This window comes from Phalangium opilio, unplaced genomic scaffold, assembly GCF_054372755.1.
Source record: "Phalangium opilio isolate 3A_F unplaced genomic scaffold, DU_Popi_V2 ptg000041l_1, whole genome shotgun sequence".
Classification (NCBI taxonomy): domain Eukaryota; kingdom Metazoa; phylum Arthropoda; class Arachnida; order Opiliones; family Phalangiidae; genus Phalangium; species Phalangium opilio.
Window position 1 is genome coordinate 4,929,105 of NW_028324165.1, and position 25,075 is coordinate 4,954,179.

Sequence of the window (25,075 nt, forward strand, 5' to 3'; positions counted from 1 at the left end):
ACTAAGGAAGGTTCTAAAATCATCCTCGCCATCTTTCGTAAAAGAGCTCAAGATGGCGGCTGTCTTTTATGACGTATTTACCATACATGTTTAAGGCTCTAAGCTATTTTCTTTACCAATTATCAGCAAAAGGGTCCCGGCATTATCCGTCAGCTCATTTTGTATTTTTCGTTTTGGGACGCCATTTTGAAAGATGGCCGAGTACTCAACCCAAAAAGGCATAAAGCCTAAACACTCAAATCGTAACTCGAAAACAGTGGCCCGGACGGTAAAATGTCATAGAAAATTTTCCACTCAAAATCACCCAGAGAACATTCCTCCTAATTTATGGGAAATTATGGCCGACTTAAGGTTTTTTCTTTAATTTCTGGCCGCCATAATCAAGATGGTGGCGGATTTGGAAAATCTTTCTTGATGAGTACCTACTAACTAAGACTAACACCCGTAATAAATTTCAGCTTGCTATGGTAACACTGTTTATGCTGGGTGTTGATTACCACTAAGTGTCAGTGATTATTTATATACACAAATAAATATTTAGTGTTGAAAGTTCAGAGTGCGCTGTTTACATTTATCAGTGTTCGAACCAAAGCATGTGAGGATGATACCAGCTTAGAGGGCGAGTGATTGATTCTAGAGTAGCATAGTTGAGAACAGTTTCCAGTTGTTTAAAATCCTCGAATGTTTTTCATGATTTTAGTAGCTAAGTCTTGTTGCTATAACCAGGTGGCACCTATATATCCAACCAGAAGTAAGATACGGGACTAGAAGTATCGAGGTAACCAAATTCTTCACTTGGCGAAAGTGAATATTCTTGATAAGACACCAACAGTTGGCCCTCTGGTAGCGGTTTCTGAATTTTCCCTCTAAAACGTGAGACGCTCGCGGCGGTAGACGGCCGAACTAGATTCAAGCACCCGCGTCCGTGTTTCGCCGCTTTAGGTTGAGGGGAAGGGGGTAGGAAATATTTTTGGAACTCGACCAATTTTTTCTCTCTATTGTAGGCGCGATGGAAGCGGCATAAAATCCTCAAATTTGTTTACTAGTGCCAGGACCTACTACCAATGCTAGAGCCCTTCACTTCTAGTCTCACCTCACTTCTGATCCAACCAAAAACAAGAGTTCTATTGGATTTTCTCTTCCAAGGTACTAGCAACTAAAGCGTCGTCCAAATATTCTTAGTACCATAAATGTATTCTTGACTACACGGTATCTCTGAGACAAGTTAGCTCTCCTTCCTCTCTAAAACATCACGTTCCCCTCCTTGTTTAGATTAAACTAGGCATTCCTAAACAAGTGACTGCCTCTGTTTTCTACACGATGAATGGTTTGCGTCAACTATGCCATGATCTTGGCTCTCTATACGTTTTTAGTGTACCATGGTCTTACCCCATGATAAACGTTACGCTCTTCCCCTGCAGATTTTTATGGTGCGATATACGCTTAGCATGATTCGAATAAAGCTAAGAGAAGTTGGATTTAAAGAGAAGGAAACTACGTTTAATGGCATTTGGATTAAAAGAAAATTAAACTACGTTTAATAATAGTTGGATTGAGCTACGTATAATGAACGTTGGATTAAAAGTGAACGAAACTACGTTTAAAGAGAGTTGGATTAATAAGTAAAAATATTGTATAATGACAGTTGGATTAATTGATCAAAAATATTGTTTATAGACAGTTGGATTAATTGATCAAAAATATTGTTTAATGACAGTTAGATTAATTGATCAAAAATATTGTTTATAGACAGTTGGTTTAATTGGTCAAAATATTGTTTATAGACAGTTGGATTAAAAGGATCGAAATTAGACTTAAGTGCTATAATTATGCTTAAGAAAAGATGGTTTAAAATGTTGACCAACGACTTTTTAAAAAGTTGCCCTTATTATAACTATAGGTCTATAAATACTCTCCATAAGTATGGGTCGAAAGGCATTTACTACGCGCACGTGCCCTTCGCGTGGCGGCGTGTTTCGTAGACACAGATCTCTATAACCTGTAACCGTCTCGACCAAGGAAAGGAAATCACTGTAGTGACAGTCATACCACTATTCAATTTCAGTATGGAAAATTTTTTAAAGAGAGATGGCGCAGCAGTCCCTTTAATTTTGTCTCGCATGGAAAAGCTCTACGACAGACTAATACTTATGCATTATAGGGTTATATACTAATAATGGGGAAAACTAAAACACTCGGTGAAATGATAGGCTAGATTAATTAAGCCGATATTTTATATTAGGTATAAATAAAATTAAAATAAGCCCATGTATGAACAACCACACAAAAATTTAACCCTCACTTTTTATTTTTCTACAGCTTTATATTAAAATTAACGATCGACAATCGAAAATTTATCAGGGAATTGAGGGAAAAGTTCTTTATCCAAACAAACCGAAAAAAAGCAAGAGACAACGTCAATAAATAAGGGGGGATATAGCAGAAAAGCCACAACGTGAAGTCGACTTTAAAGAGGCAAAGGGGGATTCCAAAAATACTAGTCGCTTCCCCCAGTACTAACATCCTTTATGTAACAACCAATATAAACGTTGTAAAGAAAAGAAAAAAAATTATCCAACCACTAGAAGTCTTTCTTCCGTTGTTTGACCAATAGATCACATAAAAGGAAGAGCGCCATATATAACAAAATACTACAACCAACAAAATAACCTTCTCCTCTCAAAGGTTTTATAGCATTTTTTCTTGTTGTTGTTTTTTTAAAGTGATAATTCAATGGATTGTATTTCAAAATGAGCTTCTTTTGAAGTTATAGTAGACGACTTCTTAACTACACGGTGTTCGCACCGGCCCTAAATTCAACATCTCTTGATCATTACCGGATCAAGCCTCAAATGCTTCCCTAATTAAATGACCTAATTCAATCTTGATTAATAGCTTATTTTCGTTCTTAGACCCTTAACCCGTCGAGTTTTCCAGTCATGGTTTGAGCTCAACAGTTGTTCGTGGTTAAAAAGAGACCCCAGAAACGACACAATTTTGTGGTGTGTTTGCGGGATATGCTGGACGAAAACTTATAATATTTAACTTATGAATAGCAACTGATTTAAACGTCGGATATGGGTGTTATGATTTTAATTTTTATCTAGGCTTAATTACTCTCAGAAACGTTTTGTTTATAAATTACTAATAAACTTGCAATCCCTTTAGTTGATATAATAACAATTTCTCTAGCTTCTCAAAAAGATTCTTCCAGTTAGATCGATTTCCCAATCGACCACAATCTCTTGATATTCAAACGATAATCCCAATTGACCGACACCTAGCGATATTCAAACGATAATTCCAGTTGACTGTCATCTCCCGATATTCAAACGATAATTTCAGTTGACTGTCAGCTCGTGATATTCAAACTATAATCGCAATCGACCGTCATCTCGTGATCTTCAAACTGTAATCGCAATCGACCGTCATCTCGTGATATTCAAACTATAATCGCAATCGACCGACATTTCACGATATTAAAACGATAATCCCAATCAAGCGTCACCATTTTTATGGCATGGCCGTCTAACCAACAATGACATTGATAGAACTGCTTAAAGATGGTTTGCATATGTGCGGCTCGATCCATAACATCGCTTGGATTGCCATTTTATCCAATGACCCATTCTTTCCATAATTCCCGATCGACAGACACAATAATACCTATAGTTCCGAGAAAATACGCCAGTTTCTTATCCCGTTTTTATCTCATCATTGAAACACATGTTTTGTAATCGTTATTCGTTCCGTCATTTTATTATCCCTTCAAAAATCGTTCTTCTATTTTTTCTTTTGAAAGACTTGAGGGACATCCCTAATATCGAGGTGGTGGTGGGTACACTACACTATACTCAAATGGGACAGACACCAAGAATGAAAAATATCAACTTCCTGCACATTTTAAGAGATCGATTCTCTTCCTACTTACATAGTCTAGATACAAAACCGTTCGCTCCTGAAAACTTTAACAGAGCAGCTATTTTTTTGCGTGAGTGTGTGATATGTTTTACTCGGCCGTTCTCTGTTAAGTCTCTTTGGGGTTTTGAGCTACGAAATAATGATTTATTGGAAACCGGGAACAAAGAACAGTATGTTTGAGTAAAAAAATAGGGAATCAGCTCCCTTCCCACACATCCCCCGACCTTCGATGGTGAATATCCTGACACCGAAATATTCCCGGTGGTTTCAAACTTTTTCCAACAACGAGTTTTAGGCCCATATAACTTTCAAAACGTTTATGATTATTTAATTTAAACATTTTCGAATAGGTAAGCATCCTTAAATTATGCAAACTGTATACTATACTGAAAAATATTTCGCGTTAAATATTAATTTAAGACGTATACGCGAATTCGTCTTATCAAGAGCTTTCAAACAAGTACAAACAAGGTATACTTCCTATGAAGCAAAAAGGTACCGGAAGTTCAGGTTGCTTACTTCCGGTTTGAAGACATTTTCCGAAAGCTTTAGTTAAGTACTCAATTGCTTAAAATATTTTGGCGTTAATTATTAATTTAAGACGTATATTCGAATTCGTCTCAAGTAGAGCTTGCAAACAAGTACAAACAAGGTATACTTCGTATGAATCTAAACGATACCGGAAGTTTGGGTGTCTCATTTCCGGTTTGATGAACCGGTCAGATCCATATGGTGCAAGTACTCAAATTAAAACCCGTGACGAGCTGAACCTAGATATATACTGTTTTTACCTTCACCTACAACCCTGTTGTAGGCACATTCCAAAATGGAGTAAAATCTCAGACCATAAATATAAACGGTACCGGAAGCTCAGTTTGCTGACTTCCGGTTTGAAGAAATTGTCCAAAACCTTTAGTGTAAGTACTCAAATGAAAGCCCGTGACAAGCTGAACCTGGATATATACAATTTTTACCTTCAACTACAACCCTGTTCTAATCACATTCAAAAATGGAGTAAAATCTCCGGTCATAAATGTAAACTATACCGGAAGTTCAGGTGGTTCACTTCCGGTTTGAAGAAATTGCCTAAAACCTTTAGTGTAAGTACTCAAATGAAAGTACATGACGCCTTCAATCTATATTTATACTACGTTTTTCTACAGCCTCAACCCAGTTCAAGCAAGGCATATACAAAAATAAAGTAAAAAACATCAATACGAATAAAACCCCGATTTGATTTAAGAACGTGCACCTAAAGTATATTTAATCTCGGCCATTCCTCGTAATCTACTACAGCAAGAAAAGTTAGGCCTATAAAACCACGAAAAGAGAGTCTTTCACTTTTATCTAAAACATAAAAAATGGCATTACAACCTAGCTAAGACTAAGATTCAGTCGTCTGGTGGAATTCAACACCAAACAACTTTAAGAAGGCTGTCAACGTTGGGCTTAAGCTGCTTCTTAAAACACATTTAAAAAAGAAACTAAAAAGAAATCTCGGAACTAGAAAAATCGACGTTGTCAATCTGCGGTACATTTTTCTTTAAAAACCACACACAAACGAGCTCGAACTAATCCCTAGTCCACGAATGTAAACTATGCAACGCACCTCAACAACAAATTTAAACTAAAGTCAGGAGTAGATAAACTTGAAGTTACGACTGTAAGGACCAACCTATATTTTTAATTTTTTACCTCTCCGAGTGACGTATGTCACGTGAGAGGTATTACACCGGCCGTGTCTGTCTGTGTGTGTGTGTGTGTGTGTGTGTGTGTCTGTCTGTCAGACCCCACGTGACCGCGTTCGCAGTTTGCGTATCGGAGCAAACGTGTTCCCAATTTCCGGACTGCATTGACAGTTCACGGAAATTTGGGTTTGTCTCTTCTGGCTATTCTACTTGAGTTCCAACACCACTCCACATGGACACTAGTCTGTACGTGCTTGCTTCCAAGCACCACTAACTTCTGTTCTTCGTCAATTTTACCTTGACTCCAGCTTCTATGCACCACCATCTTCTGTTCTTCGTCTATTCCACACTGACACCAGCTTCTATGCACTACCATCTTCTGTTCTTCGTCAATTTCACATTGACACCAGCTTCTATGCACCACCATCTTCAGGTCTTTGTCCATTCCACATGGACGCCAGTCAGTCCATTCTGGTTTCTCTTCCTTCGTCATCGTTTGGTTTCAAGATATACGCGGCGAGCGGCTAGGGTTACGAGAAACGTCTAGCCTCCCAATGGCAGGGCTTCCACCATCGGTTCACGCGAATGCGTTTTTATCTATTATTTGGTTTTAAGATATACGCGGCGATCAGCTAGGGTTACGAGAAACGTCTAGCCTCCCAATGGCAGGCCTTCCACCAAAGGTTCACGCGAATGCGTTTTTATCTATTATTATAATGGAAACGGATCGTATATATACCCCAAAATTTGAAGAAAGCGGGCAAGAAGGGTACCCTTCATTTTAAACGTCAATATTAGCAAAGTTTCGAAAGATATTATGAACAACTTTATTTTAAACGATTTAACTATTTTTAAAGTTATTTACTGGCGATGAAAATAATTAAAAATAATTATATTTATTTAAATATTAAAGATAAACCCAAGTACCGAAGTCGTTAAATCATTGCCTCCAATATCTATCAAGGCCCGTGCATTGCGTTATATTTCGTACATTGTCTCTTATATCTTTTTAGGCCCGTGCATTGCGTTATATTTCCTACATTGCCTCCTGTATCTATCTAGGCCCGTGCATTGCGATATATTTTTGAGAACAACAACCAAAATGGGAAGCTCCTCTCAGAACCATAATAATTTGTTTTCTCTGTTATATGAAATGAAAATATGGATAATATTTTCGGCAATTCGATTTGAATGGCTCTTTCTGATGTATCTTTCTCTCAGCACTGTTCATAATGGACAGGAACGTAGAGATTCGAGACACTTGGAATTACGATAGTGTTTCAAATCCTCTGTAATGAGGGCTTAACGACTTGGAGTGACTGGAAAGATAGATACACATCCTATTTTTTAGTTGTACCATGCGTACCACAATGTTGCCAGGCGTTTATTGAAGGATGCTTGGGTACTTGGTACAGACTGTTACGTCTATCAAGTTTCCTAGCATCCAAGAATAAATAGGATTCATAGAAGCCAGTGTTATGGGCATGTCATGGGTCAAGTCGTTAAATATATCGACGCAGTTAAATAGCTGATGGCATTATTTTATCCACTTTCTCATTGCGTTTCGAGTGGAAGTTCAACTTTGGCACGGACGACAGATGGCGCTCTTAACCTTCTACCCCCAAAAATCGCTGTTGTCTGCTCGTTTTCCCCTTCCGCGTTTTTTCGTTATAAACTTATGATTTAACGAACTGTTAAGATAAAATTTCATATTTCCTTAGACAGATAAGCTTCTACTCCTTTCATCTTACTCCTAGTTAGATTTAACCTTGTTAAAACATAATCAGATGAATTTGAGTTAAAATGTTTAGGAGTGATAGAGACATTTTTACCGATGTCTAGAGATGTTAAGCTTAAGCGAAATTGTTTTACGTTTGAATAAAAATACCGCTTCCAGTAGTGGGTTTATAGTACTCCTTGTTTGTGTAAGATTAGTGTAGCTGTAGAGCGTTGTTGCTGTTTAGTTTATACGCCCCCTAGGCCTATTTGTGAAAGACCTTTTTTACGCACTTTTATCATTCTTTATTTGAAAAAAGTGTTGGCAATGTATATTTTTTAAATATGACGGAATTGCTGTTGGTATGATAGCGCCCTATTCGCGAAAAAAACCTTTTTTTAAACAGTTGATTCATTCTTTGATAGAATTTCGAAGGAAGAAGTTAAGTGTTAAATTTGCTCGATTAATTTTGTTCGGCAAATAATATAATTAAGCCTTACGTATTACTGAAGGAGATTGATTTTGCCAACCTGTGTGAGTATTTAAGGAGATTGATTTTGCCATCATTTGTGAGTATTTAACTGAATAATAAAATGGAGGAAGATAATAATTTAAGTAAAGAGGAAATCAGAAAACGAAAGGCAAGGGAAAGAATGAGGGCAAAAAGGTCAGATCCTGAATTTAGGAAACGAGAAAATGAAAGGAGAAGGCTGTTTCTGGAACAGGTTCTAGCACGCAAAATGTTGGTCCTACCACGAGGCCAGTTGGCCATGATCGTACGAAAGATAATGCATTAAATAAATGTTCTATTGAAAGTACTGTAGGCGTAGGCATATCTATTAATAAGGAACCCAATAATGTACAAAATGTTAATGGTAATATTAGTGAAATCATCGAAAGCGATGAACAAGTACGAGCCTAGCTTATGTGTGATTGGGTTGTGGCTTCCATGTTTTGGGGACATTTGCTTTTTGTGTGGCGATGTATGATTCAGCTTTGATATGGACAAATGTTACAAGTCATACTGGTAGACTAAGAATACGGTTGAGGTATAGCAAGAGAGTAGAGTTTCCCCAGCAATTGAGAGATATTGAAAAGGCTTGAACAATTGATTATTTTAAAATTGAATTCCTGCACTTGCAAAGAATTAAAAAAAGCGATAGATGCATATATTTAGGTTGTTTAAGGGGTAGTGATAGTCATCTCCACTCGGAGAGGTAATATTTTGGCTTTCCCAACTTGTTTCTTCATTGTATTAAAAAAAAATATAGATATAGTCTAATAGAATTTTATACTACAACGTCATCTGTTAAAGCGTGGGCTCCAGTAAGTAAACTGAAATTTTTTAATATCGGGTGCTTCAGTCATTCCATTTTGTTCTCTTAGCTTTTACTTTTCTAGTCTTTGTCCACTAAGACATACGCAAAGTTCACTATACCCTAAACATCGGTTTTACGGCTATTGTGCTTTTATTTGCCGCCATCTTTAAAAATGGCGACCAGAATTGTTAAAATATGTTCTTTATGGAAGAACGTTCGTGCGATTTAACCTATTTCACAAAAATTTAGTATAATGGTTCCTTATATACTACAGATGGCTTTATTACATTTGTGGCTCAATTTTCCGCCATATTTAAAAATGGCGGCCTGAAAAATGTCTCGACGGGTAACACCGGGTTTTTTTACTGCTAAGTTTTGATATATTCATTATTATATAATATTCATATTATAAAACGTTCATAAATTTCAGTATGAAAAATGCTCGCTTAAATGTTGATGTATTTGTTTCTTCATCTAATGGTGTTATATAAGAATCAAATGAATTTTTTTTAATCTGAATATTCGTATTATCAGTATCATTGGTGGCCAATTGTTTCGAATGTCAAATAAAAAATAAATAAATATTGAAATAACTTACCAATTTTGAGGAAATACATGGAAAGCAGCACGCGATTATTTCTATAACATTGGCTCACTCTACGTGCTGGATGACAAAACGAAGTACTTGTAATTTCCAAGTTACAGAAAAAATCTAGAAAGAGATTTAAGAAGAAAAAAGCAATTAACATATATTTATTATATTAGAAAACTACTAACTTATTTATAAGCCTCCATTGATATAATTATTCTTATTATTTAAATTATATTCACCCATCTTACCATAAGTAAAGTAAAAGCAATGCATGACACTTCCCATAGTCATATTGTTAATTTTCTTAATGAAGGCTTGTTTCCCTTGTTATGGCGATTTTGAGTGGAAAATGTAACTTCAATTACATTTTTTTTGTACTGGCCACTGTTTTAAGTTAAGAATATCCAGAGTTATTTACGGATGCCCCCTTAAATTTAATTAAGAAACTGATTAAGATAATTATTTCTAATTTAATTAAGGAATCATCCATAAAACACCCATCAAATCATAACTCGAAAACAATGTCCCTTGTGACAAAATGGATATAGAAGTCATATTTTCGACTCAAAATCGATTGCCAAAGGAACATCCATACTTAATTTACGACAGACTTACAGAAACACCCTATATATTTATTAAAATAGACAAATTAGTTTATTACAACAAGAAGTGATATCTAGTTTACTAGGGAGAAGGTATAAGATGCCTAAGTATTCGCGTGCCATAGTCCTAGTCCCCCTTTCAAAATACAAGGGGGACGTAAAAGGAGGCCGGGCTATTTCGCCTCTCCTTAGTCGGAGAATACGTAAATTTCGTCATTCGCGTCGCGCTGACGTCAGCTTTCAAGAACCAATGAGATGCTGGTTGTAATTTAGAGGCGGCGCGGGGATTTACTCGGGACCTGCGTTTGCACTGGAGATAAAGCTAGATTATGTGGCGAATTTATGCCTTCTCCCTAGTAAACTAGATATCACTTCTTGATTACAATCAGAGAAACCAACACACAGGGGCGAAGCCGCCATTGGGGTATTATAACTTTCACCAAGAAGCTCCGCCAGAGGTAGTACGAGTTGGTTAGCCTCCCGCGTGTAATGAACCTAGTCTCCGTCTGGTGTTGCTTCTTGGCGAGAGGGAGGATACCCCTGTGTGTTTGTTTCTCTGTTTGTAATAAACTAATTTGTCTATATTGGAATTTTGAGGGGCGGTAATCTTGTTAGAGATCCTGCGGTTTTATTATTTAATTTAAGTGTCATACTTAGTCTTGCAATGCTACTTATAATATTACATACATTATTATTTTTCATGTCCCTAATTTTTAGCTCAATGAATACTTCCGGGTAATATAGAATATATATGTAAGTCACAAGGCTCACTAAGATTAAGGTCTCTCTCTCGCTCCCTCTAGAGAGATTTCGAAAGTAAAACATAAAAAAATAGAAAAGAGATGCATCGGAAGATCTGTTTGCAATCCATTACTCATGGAATTAAAGTTGAAAACGAACTGAAATGGATATTTTTCTCCTTACGAATTTCGAAATATTTCACTATTTCCAAGACTCACTAAAGATTAAAGGGATAGTAGTGTGAAATTTCGACGCCCATAAATTTCATTTTTATTATAATTTTTTTTAATACTTTCTTTGAAAAGGCGTGTGCTAAATTGAGCATATTTGGGTAGTTTTGTTATTTGAAAATCGAAAATATTAAAAAAAAATCCGTTTTAATCAGGGTTCAAATTAAAAAAAAACCCTCTTAATAAAACCCATCAATAAGATCTTCAATTTTTGATGAATTTGAATACTAGAATAATTTCATTTTTGAGATAGTTTAAGATAGGGACCTATTTGTTGTTAGAACTTAAAAAGAATTATTTAATATTTTTTCTGAAACACTTTAAGATACTTTTGTATTAAGCAGTTACTTTTGAGTGACAATTTCTACCTTGCACACAACTACTTAAGATAAAAAAACCCAATAAAACCTGGTGGGCTGGGTTTTTTAACACTGGTTTTAATGACCGATGACGCCATTTCTGTAAAGTTAAAAGGGATAGTAATGTTTATTTTCGATTGGGATAAAGTTTTGATAGTTTTAAATATTTGATATGAAGGTAAAATTGAGATTTATATGTTAGTTTCGTTATTTGAAAATGGAAGATATTTAAAATTTAGAAGTATAATAAATGTTTCGACCACCGTCATAATTTGGTAGTTTTAAATACCAGAATTTGAGATAATTGGGCTTAAGAAGTTAATTTTGATATTTGAAAGTCGTTACTATAGCAACAGAGCTCTATGTACTAGTGTCGTTTCGTTTTCTTCAAGATATCACCAAAACATTGTTTCAACCGCAATATATATTCCTCAAACATAAAGCCTTTCTATATTTTATTATATTTTCTATTTGAAAAAAAAAACGGATTTCATTAGAAATTGAATGATGCTACTATCCCTTTACCAATAATAAATATATATTTCAAAGATGGTAATCTAGTCCAATAAATATTCCAGCGAACTTCGAGCAAAAATAATTAAGCCTATATATAAGTATAACGTCAAATTCATTCAAGGATATTCCGTCTCTTAAAATAAAGATATCACAGACTTTAGGAGTGGATTTTTTCAAAACCAAATTGATAGTATTCTTAATTTATCTTCCGTTGCGTAGGAAGTTAACTAGATTTCTATGTGGTCTCCGACTAAGCTTAGTTTTCACAGTGAACGCCAATTTACCAGATGCATTTATTTCTAGAGCTGTACAGAATAGTTTGAAGTTATCCACAATAGATTTTAGCTACTTTCTTATTAAGCATTATTTAGGTATTTTATAAATTTTTAGTTTTTCGCCGCGCTATTGTATGAAAAAGTAATAATGAGACCCATTACGGCTGGCTGGTTTTCGCGTGACCTAGGAATCTAGATCTGAAGATGTAAAACTTTGCCAGTCAATTGAACGTTTAGAAAAATTGTACAAAATATCAAAAATAAAATGGATTACGAGGCTAAATGTTTGAAATAATTTTCCACAAAATTTAATAATAAAAAATTACCTACGAATGAACGATAAGGTTAATAAAACCAATAAATTATTGAAAAATTTGTAATCAAACAGAAGTTAGTAAATACAAATACAAGTTGGAACGCAATGACTGATTATCTTAGCGTATTTTAGAGGGAGTTGAACAACAGACCGTCTTTATTCAAATAACTCTAGAATCCCCGGAAATACGTCTGCTATTAGTACAACACTAATCGCTATACTCATGTGCAACACCTCTTACCAAACACTGCTTTCATTCTTACGTAGTATTATCCTTGCGTATTCCTACCTCTCATCTTTCCTCGTGCTATCATATGTGCTTGTATGCAACTAACTATACTACAAAGGTCACTCCCAGACAGCTCGGACAGAAAAACATTAATCTTTGAAAGCATACCACAACGACCAAAAAAGAAAATTTATAAAATAAACAAATCTTTTGGTTTCTGAGAGACGCGACTATGCAGATACAGGGTAAAAACCTTTGAGAATGTCTCCTACAAACCTATATGGGTGCTCAAAGCAATCTTTAATAGGGAATTATGCACAGATTAGAGTTGGTAATTTAACCAATACAGCTGTGAATTGCAGATTTATAACATACTGTATTTTGAATATGGTAATTAACTCTATAAATAAGAAAGTAAAGCAGAGCGTGGCTATCTTTTAAAATCTGAAATTAATAATAATAATAAGCAAAGGCTTACGGCATTGAGGTATGAACTAACATAACAACCATTGCCATTGCTCGTTTACCGCTGAACACCAATGCGTAAGAAAATAACATGGGTCGGAACGTGTCAAAGGTTTCTACGCTGCATATATAAAATAACCGTTGCGTAGACTAAAGCAGACATTGGGGTGCAAGCCCCTTCGGATGTTCTCGTCAGGCATCTACAAAAGTAGCTAACATAAATATCTATTGGACAAATATCAAGCTCTCCTCTCCCCCATGGGGGCCAACTGTCAACGCGTTGGACAAGCTCTCCTAGTGAAGAAAAAGTTACAAAAATAAATCCGAAATCTAAACAAAAACGTAATACTAGAGTTCTTCATATCAAGGAGTGCTTTTTACTTAGCTGATACTCCCCCCTCCAGCTCCCTCTGACGAGAATATCACCAACTAGAGACGAATGTTGAGGCTACTTTAAAGGTCCTGCCTGTCCTGAGGGGTTCCGCATTTACTCGGAAACCAGTATGAATCTCGTGAAATTTTGTTGGAGATTTGAGGAATCAAACAGGAAGTCAAGTCACTAGGAATTTTGGCTAATTCTCAATATGTCTATATTAAGGGCGAAATCACGAAATGTTTGAATAAGCATGAAATTATTTAAAAAAAAACATAAGAAATTACGAAATCTGTTACTAAGAATATTAAAATCTTGTAAGAAAAATCACGAAATATTGTACGAAAAAAAACTGTAAGAAATCACGAAAAAACTGTGAGAAATCACAAAAAACTGTGAGAAATCACGAAAAAACTGTGAGAAATCACGAAAAAACTGTGAGAAATCACGAAAAATCTCTGAGAAATCACGAATAAAACTGTGAGAAATCACGAATAAAACTGTGAGAAATCACGAAAAAACTGTGAGAAATCACGAAAAATTGTGAGAAATCACGAAAAATTGTGAGAAATCACGAAAAATTGTTAGAAATCACGAAAAATTGTGAGAAATCACGAAAAATTGTGAGAAATCACGAAAAATTGTAATAAACCACGAAATATTGTTAGAAATCACGAAAAATTGTGAGAAATCACGAAAGTTTTTCAAAAAATAACGAAGTCTTGTCTTGAAAAAGCCTTTAAGCTAAATCTTTAAAGAAATCACGAAATCATTGGTAAAAGATTCCGATATATTGGGGAAATGTCGGACCCCTCGTTTTATCCACTTCTGATGAATGCTTTACGGACGTGTTTCACTAAAATGTACTTGCCAAGCATAATTTTTTATTTCGAGGGGTAACCAAAAGGGAGTTAAAATACGATAGTAGGTTTCTATTACATTTAGCGTCGTCAAGCAAAATGAAACACTTCGTCTGTCATTGAAACATTGAAGGAAAATAGACAATATCAAAGAGATACTTAACTGGTTTACAACAAAATGGTTTATAACAAGATCTGTACACAAAATTTAACAGTGAGGATCGTATAAAATAGACCATATAAGCTATGGGAAACTAGACCCTTTGTTCGTATGAAAGCCCCTCAGCTGACTATGCTTGCATCGCGAAAAAATCTACTTGCAACCAAATTTCGTGGTAAAAGATCTAGTCTGATTCACTAATTGTAAAAACTTTCAAAGGGGATAAGACGGTATTGGATTTATAGTAAGGTTTAGTTTAGGTAAGGGTAGGGTTAGGATAAGTTTAGATAAGGTTAGGGTTAGGTTAATTTTAGCTTGGGGTTATGCTTATGTTTAGGGTTAAATTCATGTTAGGCTATAGGTTAGGGTTACGTTTAGGCTTAGATTAGGTTTAATGATAAGATTAGATACGGTTAGGGTTAGGGTAACGTTTAATCTTAGATTAGGTTAATGATAAGTTTGGATAGGGCTAGGGTTAGGTTAAGTTTGGATAGGGTTAGGGTTAGGTTAAGTTTAGATTAGGGCTAAGTTCATGTTAGGCTAGGTTAAAATTACTTTTATGTTTAGGGTTAGGTTCATGTTACGCCAGGTTAGGGTTACATTTAGGCTTACATTAGGTTCAATGTTTAGTTTGGATACGGTTAGGGCTAGGTTAAGTTCATGTTTAGGGTTAATTAAGTTCATATTAAGCCATGTTAGAGTTACGTTTAGGCTTAGATTAGGTTAAGGATGTCTTCATTTAGCCTTTTCAAACTAGTTACGACAACCACTGCACACGTGTAGATTTAATTTAATTATCGGATTCAAAATTAATTATACTACTATAAATTTAAAATGCACGTCATTTAAAATTTAAGTCACATTCTTTTATCCCTTTAACAATATACGAAACAATCGTTTGAAGTTTAAATAAAAAGTTTCACTTCAAAAAAGAAAAAAAAAGAAAAGACTTCTATTACAAAATTTCTTCCATTTGAAAAATAAAACTCGAATAAAAACCTTTCCTAGCCCTTAAAGTAGAAGTATATATATATTCTAAACTATAATAAAAATCCACCCAGTCGTTTTACTATCAAGCCGAGGGACAATGCTTTTACCCCCTCTAATACAAAAGATCTCTCTGTCTGTATTTTGACTACTTGCATATTCAAAGTAGAAATGCAACGTGATTCGTAAAACTAGTAGAAAAGCGAGAATAGTAGGGCTGTAGCATATAAATCTTTTTTTTTTCCTTAAGCCTTGGTTACAATAGACCATTTCGGAATTTACATACAGAGAAACCAAGTCAAAGTGGTGAGGCCGCCATTTTGCATTTTCTCGTTGTCGCCAAGAAACACCGCTAGAGCCTCGAGTTAGCAAGCCTTCGAAGCGTAGTGAACTCGGGCTCCATCTGTCGTTGATTCTTTGCGCCAGGGGAAATTAACCAAAAAGGGTGGCTTCCAGCCTGTGTATTGGGTAATTTCTGAAATGGTCTATTTTCAAATTTCGCGCAATTGTTTCCGGCAAATGTATACGTTTTGACACGTGATTAGTGAATACAATAAAGTATTGGTTAAGCCTAGGTTTTAAATTCGAATTTTGCGCGTTTTCCTGTGTCTAGAGGGCAGATAAACGTAATCTCACATGATTTGTGAATACGCCGATGATTTAGGACTTTTGTGAACATTATATTTAAATAAACTTTACTTTCATTTTTGGAAACTTTAAATTTAAAAAATTACGTTGCTGCCAATATAAAATCCCATCTTTAGAGTTACATCTGCGCAGACGCATTAAGACTTTCATTAACCTTGTACGTAGTTCCAAGTATGGACGAGAGAGGCGCAACGTGTAGTAAATCGGTAGGTAGCACGAGTTAAAACTGGATTTCCGTGTCCTTTAGGCATCGTCCCCATGCAGTTCTAGAGGGGTTAGCTGTCAAGGGTAAACGCGACATGCCGTTGAATTTAGTCTCGCTAGAGTCTAGACCCCTAAAAGAGGTTCTTCCCAACAATGGCCCAAAGAGCGCTTTTAAGAGCTACGGGAAAGATATTCAGCAATCGGTAAGGGACAAGGGACCATAACTATTCAAAGTTAGAACTGGTAGTGGGGATATTTTCCCGTTTAATAGGGTTCAACGCACTATGCGGTATCAATACTGCAGACTATACGGTCCCATTCTTGTGTAAGAAAAGGACCCTTTTTCTAGGCCCTGTCCCCAAATGTATGGCCTTACCACGTGACACAAAATATAGCCAGGCTCTAGATATAGAAAATAATAAAAGTAAAATCAATATTGTGTTAGGATAAAACGAGGGGCTGATCACCTTGAGTTTGTCTGTACACCCATTTCGATTACCTAATCTAAAATTACGCCAATAACGGTAAAGTAACACCAAAATAATTACGCCAAGGTAATGGTACGTCAATATTATACAAAGATTTTGCGAATAGGGAAACGGCAAAAGGGCGTGGTTTGAAGAAGGCACCTCCCGCCTACATCTACACGGTAGAGGATTTTATGAAGTAGAAGGCTAGTGGTGGAGTAAAGATGATTGGGTAAGCGGAGAGATGACGTTTGGTACTACCATATAGTGTATAGATTATGCCGCGATAACGTGTATTACAAGAGATCAATTCGTATGTTGTGATCATCCCCTCGACATAAAAAGCTCTTGCTCTGGAGTTTGGAGCCATCTTTGACTATGTTACGAGGTTACAAAAGTAGTTTTTTTGGAGGTCTCGAATAAAAGTAAAATAGACCAAATTGCTCTTGAAATAAGGAGATAATTCTATTCTAAGTTTAAAGTCGTTACGTTATAGGCAAGATGTTTACAACTGCGTTCTACTTCACTGTTCTTCCATAAAGGATAGATAGCAGAGAAGTAGACAACAATATCTCGCCAAAGATTTACAATTCATTTCCGGTGTTGTTCCATTGCTTGATTGCCTTCTGTACAAGCCATTATTGGTTGAAAAACATCGTCTGTTTCATTGTATACCCATTATCGCCCATTATAAAGGAGTGGAGTGATATTTAGACAAAGGTATAACCACGTGTCTACTAAGAAACCGAGCGCCGCCGGAAGTAGCTCCAAAACGTTTAACGAGAACTGAATACAACAACTGTCTACTCCTCTACTATATATCCTCTATGGTTCTTCGTGATCATTTGATTTCACTGAGGAAACCCGCTGGTAATTGTAATTAGGTAGGTTTGGTTAACCACGCTCTCAAACTGCATCATTTTCAGTTATTTCTGTTTGCCTTTGACTGCCCATGTTAAAATGGAAGTTCTAAAATCACTTGTTTTTTCTTTAAAATCTACTAAGGCTCATTTTAAATCTGAAACTATTAGATGGCTTAAGTTGTCAGAACACAGGGGTGCATTCCCATAACTGGATTACACGGTCGTTTATATTTTATGTCATTCAGCTTTACCATGGACCTTCAATTTCAAGAAAGGAGTGGAATAGAACCTTTTTTGTCAGCAGATACATTTGTCTGTCTTTTAGTAACGCTCTGACAACGCCCATCTTGCATGTAGAACATGCTTACCAGTACTTAGTATAACGTTTATTATTAATAAACGCACCACGGTAAAGGTTGTAGGGTTCGGATCCATTTGCACATGAAAAACAACGTTGTCTGTCTTTTAGTAACGTTCTGACAACGAGCATCTTGCATTCAGAACATGCTTATCAATACTTAGTAACTTTAGTAATAGCGTTTATTATTAACAAAGTTACCGTAGTTATAGGGTTCGAATCTATTTGCAACTAACTTTACAACGTTGTCTGTCTTTTAGTAACGCTCTGACAACGTGCATCTTGCAAAACTAGCTTATCAGTTCTTAGTAACTTTAGTAATAAGGTTTATTATTAACAAAGTTACTATGGAAGAGGTTATAGGGTTCGAATCCATTTGCAACTAACTGCAGCGTTGTCTGTCTTTTAGTAACGCTCTGACAACGTGCATCTTGCAAAACTAGCTTATCAGTTCTTAGTAACTTTAGTAATAAGGTTTATTATTAACAAAGTTACTATGGAAGAGGTTATAGGGTTCGAATCCATTTGCAACTAACTGCAGCGTTGTCTGTCTTTTAGAAACGCTCTGACAATGTCCAATAGCAATTGCTATAGTATTTTATCTATTGAAATCTTGGCTTGAAACTAAGCTGAAATATTTTATAGCTAGATTATTCTTAAAATTTTAGATGTCGGGGTTCGAACCCAGGGCCTGCCGCAGTTTTCAGTATTCCATTTAAAAATGTACGTAATTTAGCGCAAAAACTCCCATTTACTAGTCCCTTCTAAAACGTCCATGACTTTACGGACTTGTGGTTTTCAATTTAACATTAAACCAAGTAAAAGCCAAATTCGATAGCGATCTTCAATCATAACTCCCCCGTTTAAAGCCAGTAAAGTCTGACGATGAAATTAGTAATAGCTTGGGATAACTCGTTGTGGTTAAATTGGCATTTTATACAAGAAGCTGGCTGGCTTGGGTCTTTCACGTCCGTCGGCTTTCTCCTTTGAAGTTCTTAGTTGAAATTTCTTTCTTCAAAAGTCTTTTAAAGGTTTCTTCTTGGGAGGGGGTGGAAGGGATATCCGGCCCCGTTACAGTCAGAGACAAGGACTGTATAAATTAAATCTTGATTTTCTTTTCTTTCTCTAAACTCCTCGAAGCGTCGTCGTTCAGTTAAATCATAAGTTTATGAAGAACGTTCCATAAGTATTACACTACCTGTATTTCGTAATGCTAGAGACTTACTAGAGACTCGAGATAACTAGTTCGAGAATGACAAGCGAAAATTGACCATTAATCTAGAAGGACCAGAAACTGGGAGATTTGTTTTTTCTGCTTACAACGTCTGTGCGCAGTTGCCCGCCAATTTCGTAGGGTACGCGCACCGCGGTACAACTTAAACAAGGTTACAAAACGTACGTTTTTACATTTTAATTTTCCTTGAATCACTTTCACAATTGCCAAACGCGCAAATCTTTATTTTCCTATTTTAATTACTTAACTAAACTCTACTTATAAATAGATGCCAAAATTAACATTAAATTCAAGGCTTAGCGAAATGAGACCAAGCCGCCATTTTACTAGTTTACATTGTACCGTCTTTTTCCAAGACCTTGTCGTCTGCTAGCTTTTTTTCTTTATTATTTTGGGACACTTTAGCAAGAAAACTTTAACACGAGATCCACCATTAAGATTCTGGTCCATTATATAGAAGGTTCGTGACCACACTGGGTTTTGCCATAGCCCACTCGATCACGCGCATCTATAGCGCGAGCAGCGGATCGAGTGAGCTATGGTTTTGCAGTCCATACTGTACTAAGCCTTTGACAGCGCTTCACTAGGCGTCGCTCTACGAGAACTATGACCTACGTCACTTCGAGACAACCTCTCAGTTACCAGTGACAAACTTATGGAACACATCTTATAAACGTATGTTGAAATACCAAGAGCTAGCTGGGGATTAGGACTTTAGGGCTAGATAACTTTATCGTTAGCGTCATCTGGGAAGGAGCTAATACCATTTTGACTCAATTTTTCATGTTAATCATTTTTGATGGCGTTTCGAGACTTGGGCTTAACGTTTTTTTTCTTTTTTGGCTTTCGCTTTTTTAATGTGTCAAAAACTGATGTTATTTTGCAGGCTATCATATAGTTCGCTGAAGGCCTTGTAAATGAGAATTTGGTATTGTACCTTGAAAGGTATTTTCTACCACATTGATCTTGTAAATTATATAAGCAGTAGGAAAACCCAAAATTATGGAAGTTAATCTAGACCACACATTCTACGCTTTAATTGCATTGAACTTAAAAGATAAACGATAATTAAAACGCATTGCAGTGATTTCTTAACTTAAAACTTATTTTAATCACGTCAATTTCTGATTCAATTAAACAACATGCAATTATTCCAATGTAGACAAAATTTGTATTCCGATCTAAAATACCCACACAAGTAAAAAAACCTTCACCTTGCATTCACCTACAATCGTACATCACAAAAAAAAAAGATTGAGCTAGGCTACACATTTGAAGTAAAAATGAGTGAAAGAGAGGGTAAAAAGATCTACCTGCTGGAAAAAGAGTGCTGATGCAGCGTTCATTTGAATCGAAAGAATGGATTTTAGCGCCGAGATCTCCCGCAAAAAAAAAAAGAGCATCGCACGAGAGAGAGAGAGAGAGAGAGAGAGAGAGAGAGAGAGAGAGAGAGAGAGAGAGAGAGAGAGAGAGAGAGAGAGAGAGAGAGAGAGAGAGAGAGAGAGAGAGAGAGAGAGAGAGAGAGAGAGAGAGAGAGAGAGAGAAACCGAGGGAGAGAAAATAGAAATTCTTGCAGACTAGAGCAGAAATATCAGTCACGCAATACCGTGGGGTTCAAACGCGTTCAAATTAAGCGGCCCAAAGCGTTTCTTTATAGAGCCCACAGCGAGATGGGGGAGAATTCTCTAAGCCTACTTCGGGACTCGTCTCTCTAGTATTTGATATCCTCACCGCGGCTCAAAAAACAGTCCCAATGGGGGTGGACATAGGAAACTGCCGCTTATCCGCCACCTTTAAATGCAAAACCCACGTATCTAAACGAAAATTTAAGCCAAAAGTTACGCCTTTTTGCTAGTAACACTTTAATTTGTATAAAATGGATGCCAAGGCTTAGCTGGGTATTTTCCCCCCAATGTGGACTTTTAACAGTTACTCCGATGTCGGTAAATGCGCGCGTCTCTAGTATACGAATTTGGCTGAGTAAACGTTGGGGATTGTGTTACTGTTATTCTAAAACACGGGTGTCGAATTTGGCTGAGCAGAAAAAAGGCGCTGTTTGTTTAATTGAAATGCTTGCTTGAATCCTCAAATATTTGACACAACTCGCCTAAGCGACGCAAAAGGAATTTCAGAAATTTTAAAATGTTTACCACGTATTGAATTAATGCCTTGTGGATTTACTAAAGTTTAACTAGATCTTAAATTTATACCTTCGTAGTTCAATATAGGGACTTTATTTATTGCTTAGATAGTATTTATGCTATAACCATAGCCCTGTTATACCCTCCGTAAGTATGGGTCTACCGTAGGACAAGGTTTCGGAATTGACCATGCGAGGCAAAATAAAACAGACTCTTGCTCCATCTTTGGTAAAAAGTTTCAGAATAGAGGCACGGTGTATTGTCATTCTCCATTCCTGGTGGAGTCGGTAGCCGATAGAGATAGAAATCACAAAGGCGATGGCTTCAGTTTCGATCAAATATATTTTCGACCCACACTTATCGAGAGCATTACATCCTTAAGCGCAATTTAATTCAATCCAAACCCTAGCTCAGAACCGTAACAAAGTTACATAACTTTATCGACCTTAAGAAAAAATTTGGTTCATTTCGTAGTCCCACATAAAATATTTTCACTTTCAAACCGTGAAACCATGGGCTAATTAACTAGAGGACATGACTAGTACCATTGCACCCCAGGTTCGAAAAACAGCACCTCACAGAAAGAGGCAGTTAAAACAGATTAGTTCAGTTCTTTTGGTGTGAATCCCTGTTTGAGACTGCCGCCGTGCCTCTCGTATTATGCATTTATACGGATAAATATTTTTTTATGTCACTTAGTGTACATTAAATAAACAATTTGAATAACTAAACAATAAATTAACATTGAATTAAACTAGCTTATACTTATTTAATTAGCATTTAATCCAGATTTATCCTGCATGACATAAAAAAGGTCACGTCACAGTCACGTGTTGTTACCGACATGACCTTGTTCCGTTTTCTAATTTGTTGCCGTCAGATGGCTCTAGTTGCGCGTTTCTGCCAGTGAACTTATCCAGATATTAAGATCCAGTCATGTCCTTCTTTTATTGGCCCATGGTAAAACTATGCCGTGGTATTTGCGAATCCTTTAACTTTAATTTAAGGCAGACTTAATGGCGCCAAATCAACCAAGAAGATTAACTGAATGATTGCACGTGATTTATCAGTTTTAAAATTCAGTTTCTCGATTCTTTTTAGCGAATCATATGCCTTTTAAAAATACTACCACATGTAACAAATTCTAAATCCATTAATCAAATCGATCGTTCTCAAACAAGTTCGATACAATAAATACAAGAAATAGTTCAGTTAAGCCTTGGTAAGAGTAGGTAGTTCTTTAACCTTTCCCCGGTCAAAACGAATTAAGCATTATTAATAACTTATAAATCATAAAAGAGAAGAAACGAGGTCTGGAAAAAATAATCCACGACATTTCTCTTGTGATGAATAAAATAAAAACTAGTTCTCCAATCAGCCTCATAAGATATGATGCCCAATTTTCCTTTAAGGTGGCGCTGGTAACGACTAGTATTTAAGCTTTGGCGGGTGTTTTTATTCCGCTTTCGATTATACCGGTTAAATATTAATCTTCGTGTATAAAAGCGTTATAAATTGTTCCTTGTCTGACAAAACATTTCGCTATTTCCTTCTTTAAGGAGTTAATAACTTATACGATACTAAGTGAAGGGTTTCGTTCTGTTATTGTAACGTTTTTCTTTTTTTATTTCGGTAGATGGCGGGTTATAGCATGCTTATTTTAAAGGATTCTGGCGCAAAGGGTTTTTCTAGCTTCAAACTTGATGCCAAGATATACTGAAGGCAGCATAAAGTGATTCAAATATTCGTCTAAAACGGAAATCATATGGGAAGTTAGATTTGGTAGGTCACTAGCGCCAGGTTTAGCGTATTAAATGGAATAATGGTGTCAGTTAGGAGTAACTAAAGTTTACTTCGGGTATTAACACAGTACGTAACCCAGCGCCATCTATTTTAGGAGTTCTGAAAAGTCGCAGACGAATTCAGCCGGCATAAGCCCGTGTTTTAGTGTTCAGAACTGGTAGATGGAGGGTTATAACATGCTTATTTTAAAGGATTCTGGCGCAAAGGGTTTTTTAGCTTTAAACTCGATGCCAAGGTATATTGAAGACAGCTTAAAGTGATTCAAATAATCGTCTGCTATGGAAATCATATGATCATGGGAAGTTCGCTTTGGCAGGTCACTACCGCCAGATTTAGCACATTAAATGGAATTATGGTGTCAGTTAACTTAAGTTTTTTCGGGTAAAAATGCCTTATACTTAAATTGTACGTTTAGATTAATATCCAAACAGAAATTGCTTTACGCAACCCAACGCCATCTATTTTAGCGGTTCTGAAACATCGTTGGAGAATTCCGCCAACATAAGCACGTGTTTTAGTGTTCAGAGTTGGTAGCTTTCAAACATTTCCACACCAAAGTGGCTTTTCGCCATAACAATCCACACAAACAGACACACACCAAGCCGCCAAAAACCGTCTCTATAATCTACGTAAAGATTACATAATCACAGACGTAGATAAAAAGTTTAACTATTGTAAAGGTTCGAATCAATTTAGCACTGGTTTTACAAGTATTTAAGAAATGTTTACAAGGTTATTTTCAATAGGAATTCGTTAATATGCGGTGATGGAAAGTGAAATAACCGAACGTCCTTTGTAAACCCCAGAAACGAATGTTTTTGAAACGGATCTCCGTGAAAACATAAAAAAAAAATAAAAAGGCTTAAGAAAAACGAAGAGAGCGCCGCCTTTAGGTAATGTTTTTTTTTTATATATTCTTGTATAGTTATAATATAGAGTCTAGCTATTTAACCCCCTTTCTAGCAATGATAAACAGGTGATATTAAATTGGCGGGAGGTACAAGAGCGACAACTTACAAAGGAGAGTATTAGGCTTAAAGGCGTGGTGCGCCCTCTCGCGTTTGCATCGTAGTCTCTCTCTCTCTCTCGAGCAGCAAATGGGGATAAATCATTGGATGAATAAATTGGCCACGGTTCTCATCGCAAAAGATGACGTCTCGAAAATATTCTCAACTAATTCTTTTTAAGCTGTATTATTTTTTCTCTGCTTTCACCTTTCTCTAGCTCTCTTTTTTTTCAATTCTTTTATGCTTGGCGAAAAAAGGACGGCTAAGTACTGATGTCATTTATTATTTATGAACTGGCCAGGTTCGCTATGCATGCCAAGTTTAAAATTGAAGATCTAGGTACGTTTTTTTATTTTAATTCTCCATAACCGAAGAGAGTGACTAAGGTAGGGACTATCTGATTTAATGAATATACACATTTTAAAATACATCATGGAGATGTTTTGCGATGTTTTAAATGATGTTCACACGAAATTTTCATCACCAAATTTAGCATTTTTCATGAAGTTTAAGGCTTAGGAACATATTGAGTGATTTACGTTTAATATGTGGTTCAAACGGCTATGGAAAAGTTAAATTTGTATGATATGTACTTAAACTGAAGTGGCACTTCATCCAAACACGATTTGAATTCTAAGCCTTCGTTTCGAAAACGCAAAATCAGCCCACAAGGATTCGAGCATTATCTTCTCGATAAAACTAGGCTTAGACAATACAAACAGATAACGTAGCCTATAAACAGTGCAAATATTTACGGCGAAAGGATTAACTTATCTGGCAGTCATTTTCCAAGATGACGTCAATTAAATAGTGCTTTCATAATAAACACCTATCAACTTAACTGCTAAACTTGTTTCAGCAGCATGAGGTCAAGAAGTGCATATATGTAACGAATTTCACCTCGCGAATAACCTTTCTCACTGCACCTTTGCACATTGCGCAACCACTCTCTGCTACCAACCAATGAAATCGCAGTTAGAAGACGTCAGGCTTGACGCAT

The 25,075-nt window shown here is 36.2% G+C and overlaps 1 protein-coding gene across 5 annotated transcripts in view; it reads right to left on the reverse strand.

The window, feature by feature from the left end:
• LOC149679514 (plexin-B-like) overlaps positions 1-25,075 on the reverse strand; it is a 293,178-nt gene that overhangs the window by 125,440 nt on the left and 142,663 nt on the right. For all 5 annotated transcript variants that reach the window (XM_089835325.1, XM_089835323.1, XM_089835324.1 and 2 more), the window contains one exon: positions 9,244-9,357. The gene's annotated coding sequence lies outside the window, so the exon portion shown is untranslated. The remainder of the gene's footprint in view (positions 1-9,243; positions 9,358-25,075) is intronic.